The sequence below is a fragment of the Protomyctophum bolini genome, assembly GCF_963924005.1.
Source record: "Protomyctophum bolini genome assembly, chromosome: 9".
Lineage (NCBI taxonomy): Eukaryota > Metazoa > Chordata > Actinopteri > Myctophiformes > Myctophidae > Protomyctophum > Protomyctophum bolini.
Genome location: NC_137870.1, coordinates 48268690 through 48285124, shown reverse-complemented (window position 1 = coordinate 48285124; position 16435 = coordinate 48268690). Strand labels below are relative to the sequence as shown.

General features: G+C 42.2%; 2 protein-coding genes across 2 annotated transcripts in view; both read right to left on the bottom strand.

Annotated features, from left to right (window-relative positions):
- LOC308321234 (NLR family CARD domain-containing protein 3-like) overlaps positions 1–3991 on the bottom strand; it is a gene marked incomplete at its 3' end in the record, with an annotated part of 36803 nt that extends 32812 nt beyond the window's left edge. The window contains exons 1-2 of the mRNA XM_080772073.1: positions 3935–3991; positions 2283–2368 (exon numbers count right to left, since the gene is read on the bottom strand). The remainder of the gene's footprint in view (positions 1–2282; positions 2369–3934) is intronic.
- LOC308320878 (uncharacterized protein) overlaps positions 1–16435 on the bottom strand; it is a 288416-nt gene that overhangs the window by 36520 nt on the left and 235461 nt on the right. The window lies entirely within an intron of this gene.

Below are 16435 nucleotides of genomic sequence, written 5' to 3'. Positions count from 1 at the left end.
AGCGGACCATGCGCACGCAGCTCACTGTTCCGTCAGTACTGGGAAATGAGTTTCGTTTTACTGGAAATGCTCTGCTGAAGTTTCGTTTCACTTTCAGGGACTCACTTCCACCACTGGAGGGCAGTAAAAACCGTAAGAACTGTTACAATACACTTCACCTTTTAACTATTAACTTAATTAATTAAATGACAGGATTATTAAACATTTTTAAACTATGCATTTTAACCAAACTGCCATTCCAAAGGCAGCACAACAAATAAAAAGTAGACTAAAATGTAAGAAGGGACTAGTGGACAAGAGATCCAGTATAAGTCATTTTACAATTGGTTGCATGCTGAAAATAGCTGATCTACAAGCTCACAACACGTTGTGAGCTTGTAAATCAGCTATTTTCAGCAATGAAAACACTACTACTACTACTACTACTATGCATAAATTAAGTTTAAATAAGAAGTAAGGCAAACAAAAATGTGCACACAAATAGATGCAATTAAAAAGCAATTTTCCTTTTAACAATCATTGTGAAATCACAGCAATCTGTTAATAAAGCATTAAAAAATAAAATAAAAATGAATTCCCTGCTTACTGAAATAACCATTATATGGCAACCTTTTTGGGCCGTGCACTGAAAATAGCCGATCTAGCGCGACACGTTCTGAGCTTGTAGATCTGATATTTTCAGCATGCAACCAAGTGCAAAATTACTTTTACTGGATCTCTTGTCCACTAGTCCCTTCCTAGCATTTTAGTCTATGTGAAGCCTTTACCACTATGCTAAACTCAATGAAGCACGGGCGTTAGCGCGATAATAAAATATTACTTTATTCTCACTCATTCCGCGCCTCCTCTCTCTCTTTCTCCCTCCCTCTCTCTCTCTCTCTCTCTCTGCCTGTCTGTCTGCACCGGTCTGCACGCGACACGCGTGAGTTCAACAGCGGCGGCGCGCTCACTGATCAACCCCGAAAAAAAGGAAACTGATTTCAACATCGGCTGTACATAAGTTTCCCTGGAGCTTTTTACAACTATGATGATGCATGCTGTGCATTGCTGTCGCTGAATCCACGGAGACAGCAGACACAACATAATATGGGGGACTGCGCCTCGTCCCCGACCCCAAACACAGTAAACTTGTTGAAAAATAGCTTCCAATAGCTTGTTATTTTGCGTGGAGTAGCGCTGTGTGCAGGCCATAGACTGTATGCAGGCCAGGCTACATACATGATCGCCTCGAACAAAATACATCTCCCACGTGAAACCTGGTATATTCTTCGTCGTACGACGTGGTGTTGCATGCTGAAAATAGCAGATTTACAAGCTCACAACGCGTCGCGTCCACCACACGTTGTGAGCTTGTAGATCAGCACATGGAAATATGCAGGCGGAGACGTTTAGAAACTTTCCCCTTCACAATAAAAGCTTTCACATGTTCATTCCATATAAAGAAAAGACAGGAGGAAAGTGGGCAAAGATTATGAATTCGGTGGATTAAATATCCTTATTGGCCATTAGGTTGAACATGCCCATGCAGAAGGTAAGGGGTGTGTCTCATTTCTGTTTCATATACAGTAGCCAAATGATAATAACGATATGGAAAAATGCACTATAGGTTTATTCATTATAATATTGTCCTATAGAATGTGTGAGTGAGAAATATAACATGTTATCTGCTTAATTTAAGGCATTTATGCTTCAGCCAAGAAAGCCTTTGCTAGCCTTGGTGATAAGGTCATGTGTTAATACAGCGCTGAGGCGCTATACAAAAAAAAGGTTGGTGCTACCTAATTTGTGGTGGCGCTACCAACTGAAAAGGTAGGTGGCGCCAGTGCTACCTACCTAAAGTTAGTCTGGAGCCCTGATTGTATACAGTATAAATATTTACAGTGTATATATTTATATCTCTCTCCCCAGCCCGGGGGTCGAACCTCGACCTCCCGGTGTCAGGGCGGACACTATAGTCTAACTGAAGGTGTGTGTCACCTTCACTCCCTGAAGGTGTGTGTCACAGTGTGTGTGTGTGTGTGTGTGTGTGTGTGTGTGTGTGTGTGTGTGTGTGTGTGTGTGTGTGTGTGTGTGTGTGTGTGTGTGTGTGTGTGTGTGTGTGTGTGTGTGTGTGTGTGTGTGTGTTTACGTGGCTGTTACGCAGCTGGTGCTCAGAGGGTTTGATTAGGCAACTCACCGCTGAATTCAGCGATTGACCAATCAGAATTCAACCAAGCCATGTGATAAACTGGTATAATGTAGACCTGCACCTAGTCATGAAAAATGTTTGTTTGAATCTTTACCCGTCATGAATCCTGTCCGTCCATGGTTCTGGGTTCTGGTTCTGTTCTGTAGACTCTGGACTGGATCATAGAATGACTTCTGTGTCCTGGTTGGATAAAGTGGAGATGGGCGGAGAGACAGAGAGAGAGAGCCAGAGAGAGACAGAGAGAGAGAGACACAGAGAGAGAGAGAGAGACAGAGAGACAGAGAGAGAGAGCCAGAGAGAGACAGAGAGAGAGAGACAGAGAGAGAGAGAGAGACAGAGAGAGAGAGAGAGACAGAGAGAGAGACAGACAAGCAAAGAGAACCGGTTGTCAAACTGGTTGGTTACCTGCTTCACACAAACAACAGATCACGCCACGTCTACACAGAATGACAACAAGCCAAATGACGGCCCTTCCCACACTTAGAACGGTTGTATCTGCAGGTGTGTCTCGTCATTACCAAGCTAGATTTAGCTAGATTTCAATTCAATCCGTCTCTCTGTGTCTTACTTTGTTTGAGCACATAAAATAACAGTTAAAAAAACGATAAAAAAAAATACAAGTATAGTATACAAGACTGCATGGTGTATTTGAATTGCAAATTTTTATTTGCTACTTATTTGAGTGTTTGTGTGTGTGTGTGTGTGTGTGTGTGTGTGTGTGTGTGCGTGCGAGCGAGTGTGTGAGAGAGAGAGAGAGAGAGTGAGTGAGTGTGAGAGAGAGAGAGAGAGAGAGAGAGAGAGCGCGTCCAAGCGTGTTTGAACTGTGAACACATGCAGAGTAATAAATACTGTGTTGTTCAAACTGTAGGTCAGTAATTATACCGTCTGTATCAGAGGTCAGTAGTTATTCTGTCTGTATCAGAGGTCAGTAGTTATTCTGTCTGTATCAGAGGTCAGTAGTTATTCTGTCTGTATCAGAGGTCAGTAGTTATTCTGTCTGTATCAGAGGTCAGTAGTTATTCTGTCTGTATCAGAGGTCAGTAGTTATACTGCCTGTATCAGAGGTCTCAGTAGGATGTTAAACTCCGGAATGATTACAATCCATCTGATAAAAGTACTGGACATAATCCGTTTTAATGAAAGCTAGCATAACAAAACTCACACAAAAGGTCTAGTGAATTTGTATCGCTGTATAATTGAAAGTGTCTTAACTGGCTGTATCACAGTGTGGTACGGTAACACGACCGCTCAGGATTGCAATAGGTTGCAGAGGACCGTTAAAACAGCAGCTAAAATCATCGGCACTACAGAATTACCCAGTCTCCATAACATCTACACCACGCGCTGTATGAAAAAAGCCCATAACATCATGGAAGACACCAGCCACCCCGCAAATACCCTGTTCAAACTACTCCCTTCCAAAAAGCGCTACCAGAGCATCAAATCTCGTACCACCGCCCGTCTCAGTAACAGTTTTTACCCCCAGGCAGTCAGGCTGCTGAACAGCTGACCTCGAACTGTATTGCACTTCACTTCACTTGCACTTTTCTTTTCCTGTCTTTTTCTTGCACTATAGATGTTTGTTTATGTCCTGTGTATGTAAGACTGAGAGTGCTCTGAGCAAAATAAATGTCATTGTATGTATACTCTGTATCTATACACATGACAAATAAACCTGAACCTGAACCTGAACATATACGCTGAAGAAGTTAATTGACGTCGATACATAATATACTGTTAACTTACCTCAGATTGACTTTATCTTTTTATCCCAGGTGTAAAAGCGGAACACAGCGGTGGTGGGTGGACTTCCTGGTTCCCTGTGTGTGTCAAACAAACAGAAAGAGAACAAAAAGGGTCATGTTAATAGTTTACTGAGGCCCGGGAACCCCTTTTGGTGTTTACTTTTAGCTATTGGAAAATAGCAGATCTACAAGCTCATAGCGCGGCACTCGAGTCGGTGCTTGTAGGTCTGCTGTTTTAGAAAAATAGGCAAATCTTTAAATACCGGTATGTATTCTTTTTTTTTCTTTTTTTTATATCCCACGATTTTGTAACTAATTTTTCACCCCTGTGTCAATCATCTAATGTGATCCTGGGCTCTACACACCCAGAGCAACCCAGAGCAAGCTAGTCCCCATATATGGGGGACAAGGGGAGAGCAACCTAGTCCCCATATATGGGGGACAAGGGGAGAGCAACAGACTTGAACTCATGCTTCCTTCATGCCTGAGAGTCCAAGTTGCTCCTTTACACCTGACAGTCACAGGGGGGAGGTTCCCCTCCATCAGGCGCCCCGGCTAGCCAGGGGGAGGCAGTTTATGTATTCTTAACTCAAATCTTTGCTTCCAAATCACGAGCGCATATATTGGGCAACACGACCAGCGCAAAACATGATGTCAGCAAAACTGCTCAAAGTGTTAGTTCAGATTGTTGGACTCAAAGCATTTGTATTGTATTGTTGACCTATTTCTACCAGAGAGCAACTTTGGTTCAACTTTGACCCCTGCTCTGTCAGATGCAACTATAATATGTTGTTGTGCTGCTGGGGGCGTAGACTAGTTCTCTTCTTTAGACCAAATGCACGTTATCTCAGAGGATACTGATGCACTGATACATGGACACAACAAAGAGTTCCATGTGACAGAGGGCTCAAAGGGTGAATTGTTATGTTCATATCAAATAAATAAACGTTAACATAAATTAGATTTTCCCTTATATATATATATATATATATATATATATATATAGACCATAGGGCAGGGGTGGGCAACTGGCGGCCCTGGCGACCTTCACATAATGTGGCCCTCAGGTTAATATCAGAATACTGATACTGTATATTGGTTTCAGCTGTTACTATTCAACAACATGCAAACATGACCCGCTTTTATTACTTCAGTCTAAAGTAGTAGTCTTAGCTAGTAGCTCATTGCTTCAACCCAAGTATAATTAAATGCATTTGAAATTACATAAAAATGTTAATTTCCAGGATTCCAATTCAAAAATAGCAAAGAATCAAGATTGCAATTTGAATATAGCAAAAATTGTAGATCAGTATTTTTGCTACGACAGTAATATAAGGCCCTAGGGAGTGAGTGTGGAAATATAGTGGCTCCATCGTCAAAGTTGCCCAGCCCTGCCAGGGGTGGGCAACTTTGACGATGGAGAGGGCCACTGTATATTTCCACACTCACTCCAGAGGACCACGTTGCATAATTGTTGACGTAGCAAAAATAGCCGATCTACAAGCTTGTAGATCTGCTATTTTTGCTATATTTGAATTGAAATACTGGAAACAGAAATTGGCATTTTCTTTTTATTGGAATCCTGAAAAATTCAAATGAATTTAGTTATGTTACCTTTGTGTGAACTAAACATGTTGGGAGCATGAGCTGCATTAGCTGCATGAACATGTTTGGAATTGTAAACAGCTGAAATCAATAACACATATTCTGATATTAACCTGAGGGCCGCATTAAGTGAAGCTGGGGGCCGCATGTGGCCCCCGGGCCGCCAGTTGCCCCATGTATACCGGCATAGACCTATATAAGGGAAAACCTTATATAACAATTAACAATTAACAATTAACAATTCACCCTTTGTCAAGTCAAGTCCCGCCCATGGGAGTTAAATGCTGCAATTTATAAAAGTAGGTGTTCATTACATTGAGCATGACCTATACTTACATCACTGAGGTAGGAAATAGGAATACAAAAATGTTACGGTCACCTTATAGGTGAATCTGGCTCGGCCTCTGAACTGATAGGTCAACAATATACAAATGACACTAGCTTTGTGGAAGTGATACTTTTATTTTTAACCGTGACCCGCCCCCACCCCGTAAACCATTTTGGTGTTTTAAGCATTATTTATGTTATACTTTAGCTATGGAAAAATAGCAGCTCTACAAGCTCATATAGCGCTATATGTGAACAACTATAATGGGCTTATATACAGTTTACACAAAATGGTAGCCCCTCTCGGAACCCTCCGTAAAGCTTTGGACTTTAAGCTTTAAAAATGTCAGAAACTTTACTACCATTGGGTTCTGCTTGTGGGGCTAACAAAATGGCTGCTCTTGAAGAAGGCCTTGTTATGAGTTCTGAGTGACGCACATACATTATACGTTGTGTAAATAAAACGTGATAAATATAAACCCTTGCTCTGTTAAGTTTGTAAGCCTATATGGAACATGTATTTTAAGGATATATAGGCTATGGCTTATAGTTTAGTATACATTTCATACATGTATGTATACAGTATAGGCTATTGTTAATCACGTTATACAGTGAACAGTCAATACTAACACAGTCCTTAAGTTATAAGCGCCGGTCCGGTCCAGCGCGCCCTGATCACAGCTATAAACTATAAGGTTTAAAAGTAGCTTGTATATATTTTAGCTACCTGTAGCTTAATTGTTGAGCAGAGCAGAGAGGACTCAGTCTCAGAGGAGGACAAAAAGATCGGTGAATGTTCTGTCCAGTGTTGCCAACTCTCCAGTAACGGAAGTAGCTAGTGGCTCCTCGAAAAGTAGCTAAAAGTCGCCAGGGGTGGGATATGCGCGCGCGTAGCGTGCGCCGCCCCTAGCGACTTTTTTGCGTCCCTAGCGACTTTTAGGCGCCCCTATAGCAACGAAAATATGTAGCCAGCCCAGAAAAAAAATTGTCATTTATGTGCACTTAGTTTAAGTTAGTTTGTATCATCTCTTGCTGATACGTGACAAAGTTGGATATCACCATGAAACTTCACATCAAACTGACATCAATACATCCCAATACATGTTGTTGCTGTGGCTGCTTGAGGAGCTGATTTGAAAGAGTACACTGCTGATGTGCCAAACTGCCTCAAAACAGTGTCAGGCAGCTTGTGCTGATAGCAAGCATCTCCAGACAGCTTCAGACCATATCCGATTTATTTTTTATTTTTTCAATGCAGCAGCTGCAGAGGCACTCTGTGCTGTGGTCTGAACTCTGAAAATTCGCTGCTTTGTTTAAACTCATTGTAATATAAAAAAAACATACCTCAATTCAACGTTTAGAACGCTATTTTGTTCCGATCCATACAGGAATTAGAAGGTTAATACTTTATGCATCCAAGTGTGTATTTTATTTTTACTAGCAGACTAAACTGAGCTGCCAGTGCTTCCTCCTTTCTTGCTCTGTCGAGCTCGAGGGGCACGTTCGGAAATACCGCACCGGAGCGCACTCACCTAGGCAGAGCAAGAAAGGAGTGTGTGCAGTGTGCACATAACCGAGCCGAGGAAGCCACTGAGCCTGCTGTGAGCCAGACACGCCGACCACTTTTAGTTTTGCCAATTTAGAGAGAATTTGAGGCTGAGAAAAAAATAAATTGGGATTTTATCTCTGGCGCATATCTGGCGCCTGTCAACACGATTTGTCCCCAATTCACCAGGAAAAAAAAGCTAGATTTCTCGCCAGAAGCTTTTCACTAATTCAGTCGCTAGGGGGGTCTGGAAAGAAGCTAAATATGGCGACAAATCCGCTAAGTTGGCAACACTGCAGTGACCCATGCAGAGGTTTTAAATACTTTCAATACATTTGTTGTACTCTACTACAACTTCATGATGAAGTAAAAGCTGAACATAATTGCCGGTTTATCGATGCTCCTTTAGTTCGACTAAAGCTTATATATTTGCAAAGAGACGCAGATTCCAGAGAGCATGCCATGGATGCCACTATAACAACTGACCAAACCTCACGGCTTATCTCACTGAAAAGTTGTTTCTAAAAGTATTTTTCGCAAAGAACTACATAAGTTCTTAATACTGAAAGAGAACACACAGCATTTTTATTTTCCGTGGAACAAATTTTGAAACTTGAAATACATTTTACTGTTAACCAAATGTTATGCAAAGTGTTTCACAGCCCCTTGTGGTAACACATATGTAACACCTTTCACTCTAGTAATGTAACCATGAATGTGTGATTGAAGCTACATGTTTAATCCCTTTAACCCATTTTGTTAAACATTATGTTATAATAGCTATTGAAAAATAGCAGATCTACAAGCTCATAGCGTGCCACCGAGTGGCGCGCTACGAGCTTGTAGGTCTGCTATTTTTGAAAAATCGTGAAAATATTTATTTCAGAAAACTGGAGGATTTAGAAGAGGCCAAAATGGGTTAACCATTTGTTATGTGCTATGCCCAGGAGAATGCACTATAAACTCAGGGTTTGTCTGGATTCATGTGACTTCAGTGCACGCACGCGCACACACACACGCACGCACGCACGCACGCACGCACGCACGCACACACACACACACACACACACACACACTCACACTCACACTCACACACAAATGCATGCGGGAGAGAGAAGCACCATGGCGTGCGATACTGTACTGTACTGTACACTAAGCTGACAAGGCTTTTTGGAGCCAGTTATTGTTTTCTTTGTCACTTATCCCATTTTGACCTGAGATAAGATTCTAAAAATGTCTTCTACATCCTGACAGTTTTCTGAAAAAGCTATGTTTCTGTGTCAGCCGTTGTGGGTACAAGATCTCTGTGGCTGCAGGATGTCTGTGGGGTCCGTCCTTCGCCAGGCTTCGCGCAGGAGACCGACGTCACATCCGCTCCCGCGCGTCACATCCGCTCCCGATCTTCCGCGAAAGCTTAAATAGCCTTCGCGGGAGATCGCCCGCCCCTTTCAGCCCTTTATACCGTGTTGTTGGAGTGTTGTTGGAGTTTTGTGATAGCGTGATATCTATATTTTGTGATAGCGTAATTGAGTTGTACAGTAGTAAGTAGTAGTAAGGAGTGGTAGGATATAGTAGACATAGTAGAGTATAGAGCAGTAGTTGTGATATAAAATAATTCAGTGTGTGAGTGTGTGTGTGTGTGTACAGTAGTAAGGAGTAGCAGAAGGAGTCGTAGGAGACATAGTAGAGTGTGTGTGTGTGTGTACAGTAGTAAGGAGTCGTAAGAGACATAGAGTAGAGAGCAGTAGGAGTGTAGTAAGGAGTAGTAAGGGGAGTAAGGAGTAGTAAGGGGAGTAAGGAGTAGTAAGGGGAGTAAGGAGTAGTAAGGGGAGTAAGGAGTAGGAGAATAGTAGAGTAGAGAGGGGAGTAAGGAGTAGTAAGGAGTAGGAGAATAGTAGAGTAGAGCGAGTATGTCTTTCTTTGAAGAAATCAAGTTCTATTTATTAAATGGACCTGGTTCTCATGCATACCACTCACTCACGAGCAGCCACAATAATGTAGAGAGCAGAAAGACCTACATTAGGCAGGCTGCCAAGAACTACACGGTGAAAGGTAAGTCACACAACGTGATTTTAACATTCCGACTCGATCGATACTGAATTTAGGTGTGTGTGTGTGTGTGTGTGTGTGTGACTGTGTGTGTGACTGTGTGTGGATTTATATAGCGCCTTTATCCAGGGCGCTTTACATAGATGTAATTACATTTGCATTACATTCACATTCACACACCTTTACATAGATTGTGCATTACATTCACCCATTCACATAAATTCATACACAGATGGTGGCAGAAACCATGCAAGGCACCAACCTGCACATCAGGAGCAATTATAGGGGTTCAGAGTCTTGCTCAAGGACACTTTGACACTAACTATGGGGGAGCCTGAGTTCGAACTGGCAACCTTTCCAGCCACTCTACCCATGAACCACTGCTGCCACAGGAAAAGAAAATGGGATTTTTACTCAAGTGTAACCCATAAAAATTGGTCTGTGACCCACAAATGGGCCCCCTATCCGTTGGTGTTTGTCTTGCTGCTATTTCTGCATATCAGACGTCGACGAAGACTGGGTCTGGGTGTTAGGCATTAGGCTTCACCACTATTCTGCTCCTGCTGTGACTTAAGGACAGTGGCATCAGGTTAGTAGTAGTAATACTAGTTGTCACGGAGCAACCTGTGCCCTATAGTCTAATAACTGTTACACTAGTTATTATACACAACACAAAATGTAAATGGTTATTAGTTCTCTATGAGGTTTTGTCTATATTCCTTCTAAGTACTATAAGTAATGTATGTTGTATTTCACCAATTTGCAACATTTAAATTTGATTTTCTGGAGTTGCTTTTAGTCATAATGTAACCCATGTGACGTCATTATTGTACATACACTAAATGTTGTGTTTTTCTACTTCATCAGATGACAAGTTGTGGTACCATTATCAGGGGAAACCACCCCGCCTGGTGTTGTTCACCAAAGAGGAGGTAGCCGCGGTGTTAAAAGAGTGCCATGACAACCTCGGCACCGGAGGTCATCCAGGAGTGAGGAGAACCACAGAGAAGGTCACGATGTCCTACCACTGGTCGAACGTGTGGGAGGATGTAAAAAAATGGGTGAGATTTATGTTATGCTTCTGGAAAAAATGAAGTTTCTTTATTCATTGTAGTTTTAATGCCCCTTACTGTAGATCAGATGCCTTGGCTTGAAGTTTTACAATGCATTTCACTGAGTTTGTTAATTCTGCTGAGTCGTCACATAATTGCTCCACATATAACAAGTACTTGTTAAGAAATTACTCTAATAACCTGTTTTAAAGGTTGAGGAGTGTCCAAGCTGTCAGCGCCATGAGAGGATTAAGACCCTCGCACCTGTTCTCCATCCGATCCAAGTCAAGGAAGCATGGAGTGTCCTCGGGGTGGATCTGATCGGTCCGCTTCCCACTACCTCAAAGGGAAAGAGGTATTATTATATTCTGTGAATTGTTGTAACCCTCCTTTGAAGGAACAGTTTACCCAAACAGTATGTCGTCTTGTCGTTCGAGTAGATGATGACAGTATTTTCAACTTTGCGTGAACAGTAAATGTTTTTTGATTTAGTTTTTAAAGCAAGGAAAAAGTGACAGTCAGGAATGTAGCATATATTTACATGTGTATATATGATTTATTGTGTCACAGATTCATTCTGACAGCCACGGATCTATTCACGAAGTGGGTTGTGGCAAAATCCCTTTACACCAAGACGGCACCCGAGGTGTCCAAGAAGATCGTTAACATCCTAATGGACTTCGGACTCGTACAGAGGATCATCACTGACCAGGGACGTGAATTTGTAAATGAGGTAAATATTTAAAGAAGTGTATGTGTGACACTGACTGATTATCAAATCACGCATATATGTAAATGTTGTTTGCATAATGAATATGTCTGCAGCTCAACCGTGGTGTTTTTGAGGCCCTTGGGGTGAAACACTGCGTCACATCAGCCTACCATCCCCAGGCCAATGGACAGGATGAGCGCACTAACAAAAATATAAAGGACGCCATCAGTAAATATGTTGGGGAAGAACAGAATGACTGGGATGTCCATATCAGGGGGGTTGTGGCTGCCGTCAACACATCGAAACAGGTCATATTGTGTAACTACAGCAGATGGAAACTATATTTAACAGAGGGAGAAACTGTAAAATGCAATTGATTGTTCTTTTTTCTGTTCTTAAAAAAAACAAACAGAGGTCAACCAAGTACACGCCTTATTGTGCACTATTCGGCCGACACCCTCGCGTCCCTGGTCTCATTAATGCCACAGAACCAGCGGATGATGAGGGTAACCCTATTTGTGAGGATGTGACGGAGGAGCACCTGGAGACCAAGGCCAAAGACATTGCTGATATGCATGCAAAGGTGATGGTGAAATGTTCTAGTTCTAGCAGCTTTGCTCTGATGCCTGGAAAAGGTCAGTTGGGCTCGGCTGGACATGACGTGTTAAAGTGTGGCTTGTAAACTGAAGGCTGTACCCCTAAATCCCCCACCCTGTGGAGTAAGTAAGAACTATACTATACCTGTGTGTCAGTGAATGGACCTTTTGTTCTGAAGCCCTAGAAAGGAAGAAGATTTAAGTTAATTAATTATGAAAGTTTTAGTTTACTGTTTTGCTCCCTGAAAAGACAAATGCAAAGCTAAGAGAAAGTCCTAAGCTAAACCTACCTTTGTACCACTTACCTCCTCCGTTGTCCTGGTCCTCCTGGTCCCGGTCCGCTGGTCCTCCATCGTCGCCCTATTCCCCCTGAAAGAAAGACTGCGTAGTTGCACTTACCTCTGAAAATTGACTGCATTTATTTTCCTGTAAGAGAAAGGTTTCTGTTAATAAAAGGGGCGCCATGCCACATTTGATGCTAATGAAAACTATTATTATTTTTGTTTCCCCAGATCTACCACAACATCAAAATGGCCCAGGATATCCAAAAAAAGGAATACGAGAACCGCAAAGGGAAGAATGTAAAGTCGTTCTCTTTTAAAGTTGGAGACGAGGTCCTGAAGGCCAACAAAAGAAAGGAAGGCCGAAAAGGAGGGCGACTCGAGCCAGAATGGAATGGGCCCTACATTGTAGCCTCCATTTCAGCAAAGGGTGTCGCGAGTCTGTCAAACATGACGACGGGCACCCTGCTGAAAACAAAAACTAATGTTATTCAGTTGAAGCCGTTCGTCAGGCCTGATTTCAGAGGTACTGTTAATACAATTATGAATGGTAAAGACTATCTACAGTATGTAGTTTCTGAATAATTCCATATTCTTCTCCATAGAGTCAGGAATGGACATCCCTCCAGCAAGTAGCTTCCAAGGTACATTAAAATGCAGTTTTGCCTGAAACTGTGGTAGTAAGGAATATAGCCAAAATATTGAATTGCCTCTCCATATGCATGTCCCTTTTCCTTCAATTAACAGTTGACTTGCTGAATGACCACTCATACTGGTCTGGTGCAGACTGGTCCAGGGCGATGCAACCACGTCAAAAAATGCTGGTTGGTCGGAATATATCTACTGTATTCTCACTTGTGTTCATTCTTTTAATTTGACTATCTTGTTTTTAACTGTTTTTCCAATCTGTTTCAGCTGGACTATGTACTTGATTCCTCCAAACGGGAGGAAGAGATCATCGTGAAGGATGGCAAAGTCTGTCTACATCGATCTGACTTTTGGACATTGGGCTCTCCCCGGTGGATGGAGTCAAATGTAGGTATACAGGCTGTGGCGCTTTGCATTGCATTGCGTTCAAAATGAATGCACACACATTACTTACCTTTTTTCTTTCTCTATTGCAGATTGGAAATGCATGCCTCACCCTAGTGAGCGAAGCCGCTCAAAGACATGTGAGGCTTTATCCATAATCATAAAATGATACACTGTCATCCACTCCAGTCTAAGTATGGCTTTTGAGCCTCTGAGTGGTGCAAACCAACAGTTGTGTAATCTTCATGATTATGTAATATGTCAATATAGGGCATAGATGTACACATTGTGGACCTGTACGTGGTACCAACGTGGAAGACCCGGTCTGTGGATCCTATGGCTGCTTTGCCCGTAAGTTTCTTTTTCTGTGACAGTCTGTGTTGTTTGAGATTGATGCCGTAGTACTGCAAAATTCCTTGTTTGAAATGCTAGGGTGACAACGCGTCCAAGGATTTGGTCATCGTCCCTGCCTGGAGTCGACAGCCAGAGCAAGCAGATCACTATTTGCTTTGTGTGAGTCTATTTAAAATCCTCTCAAAAGTCTTAAGAAATATTGAACGGAGTTTGTGCTGTGCATCTATTTTCTTGTTCTAGGCCAGTGTTAATTTCGTCGACTAAGACTCCCCCCCCCCCCCCCCCCCCCTTAGTAAAAGACTAAGACTAAAAAAACAAGGCTAAGACTAAAAGACTAAAAATAATTTCAGAAGACTAAATGGGACTAAAGACTAAATGGGTGTTATTCAAAAGAGTAAGACTAAATCAAAATATGCTGAAAAAATTAACATTCATTTCATGTATGTTGAAAATGTATGTATCATGTATATTGGAAATGGTTGACAGGTCCTGAAACCAGCAAAGAGAGAGATTCTCTTGCTGGACTCACTCTCACCTGATGGATTTGGTGATCGCCGTTACCGTGACATCTTTAGGTTCCGTAACACAGTAACATTAAGTTCCCAGAGCCCTGTTTTAAGGGCCGATTCATACTCCTATTTTAGAGCCGAATAAAAGTCGGTTCGGCTATGTAGAGCCTACAATTTGACGTCATTTGAGGTTCGGGGGGGCGGGTACCGTCCTAAAGTCGTCTCTTCGGTGCTACTGAAAATTTCTGACGAGTCGAAATCATTTCGGCAGCGCCGAAACAGAGGTAAAATAGGAGTATGAATCGGCCCTTAAGCCCTGTTCTGTGGCGTGTTCAGCCCTGTTCTAAAGCCCTGTTCTGTGGCTTGTTCAATATGGGAATTCAAAATGATTCATAGAATTCTAATGCTGCAAAACAGGTCATTGGTCCGGTTTGTCAAATGACAAATTTACAAAACAGTTCATCCACAACTAAGACTGCAGCAGAATACTATGAATTGTACAAGAGTGAAATCAAGCCTTGTTCAAAGGCTGTTTTAAATGTAAGCCTTGTTCTATGGCTGAAGTCATTTGATGTTTTCTTTAAGCCTTGTTCAAAGAGGGCGCCCGATGGCCAAGTGGTACAGGCGCATGCTTTGGCCTGACAGCGTGTCGCGTGTTCGAGTCCTAAGTGGTACAGGCGCATGCTTTGGCCTGACAGCATGTCGCGTGTTCAAGTCCTGTTCATGAAGACCTTTGCTGCATGTCTCTCTTTCTCCCTCTCCTTACTGTCCATCTTCACTTGATACTATCAAAGGCAGGAAGGCCAAATAAAGCCTTGTTCAAAGGCTGTTTTAAACATAAGCCTTGTTCTGTGTCTATAAAATAATTTGTTTGTGTTCTTTAAGCCTTGTTCAAAGGCTGTTTTAAACGTAAGCGTTGTTCTGTGGCCATAAAATAATTTCCATTTGTTTTCTTTGAGCCTTGTTCAATGGCTGTAACTAGGGATGCACCGATATTGCAATTCTTGGCCGATACCGATGTTAAAATAACAACTTTGCCGATACTGATTTCCCCCCTTTTGTGACAGGGAAACGAATACAAAAAATAACTGTTGAGAATCTACAACTGTAGGCTGCAGATAACCAACATAGCCAACACAAAATGTATGCTTATCAACAACAGATTAATATTGGCTACTGCCATCAGTTAATGTCAGGTTATTTGCAGATACAGATATTGACTGATAACGGCACATATCGGCCAATACCTGTTCGATACATCAGTGCATCCCTAGTTCTAACTACTATTTTGAATGTAAGGGAACCAAATGTTATGAAATCTCTTGTGCAGTAGTAGTACTGTAGTCTTGCAAATTATATTGCCAGAGTGATAAATGACTTATCAATCAGATAGATATAGATAGTGGATTTCATTCGGTTTCCTTACACCTTCTTTTTCAGAAACCACTGCAGTGGGTAATTTGTATTTTCTGATTTATTTTTAACAGTGACCTAGCTCAAAGAATTGCTCCAGGCAAATGGACGACCACGTTTGGGACAGACATTCAGGTACATTTCTCTTGCATCTCGCATGCACGTCTTTGTCCACTTTAAATTGTCTATCTGTTTTTTAGACAGAAATGTAAAGACGGCAACGGGGTACAGTCAAACACTCCAAAAGGGATAGCACCAAAAAAGTCCTTGCTGTCTTGTCTTACATTTAGGCCCTATGCAAGTAATGTCTTGCATAGACATGACAAAATTCACAGGTAAATAAATAAAAGAATAGGGGCACGGTGGCACAGTCGGTAGTCACCTCACAGCTAGAAGGTCCTGGGTTTGATTCCCGCTGGGAATGCTGTGGGCGTGTTCCCTCCGCGTCATCAGTGCCATTACCCGAGGTGTGGAGTTTGCATGTTCTCCCCGTGTCCCCTAGGGTAGGTACCCTCACAAAAACATGCAGTAATCCTGGTCTCTAAACTGCCTCCCCCTGGCCAGCCTGATGGAGGGGAAAGGAACTGGTCGGAATAACGTGTTCTTTCCACGCGCTACGTCCGGCCAAGGAAATTCCCCCTTGTCAGGTGAAAAGAAGCAGCTTGGAGTGGACTCCTCATGCATAGGAGGCTTGAGGTCAGTCCACTGCCCCCCCAGGTAGGCAGAGGAAGTGTAGCGCCCAGGATTACATTAGATAATTGGCACTGGGTGAAAAAACTGGGTTGCAAAATCATGGGAGACAAATTATAGAAATCTTTTTTTAAAGAAATAACATTTCAATATCACAGTAAAAAGAACTAATGCTGCATTGCTGTTCCCAATTATTTTACAGGGTTTCCCTCGCCAGACGAGTGGAAGTAGTTGTGGCATCTTCATGCTGATGGTAAATAACTTTCTTTTGTCTATTTTATAAAGTGTTATTATTTTATTTTAAACTCATAAGTTCACTGATCTTTGCCATTCACA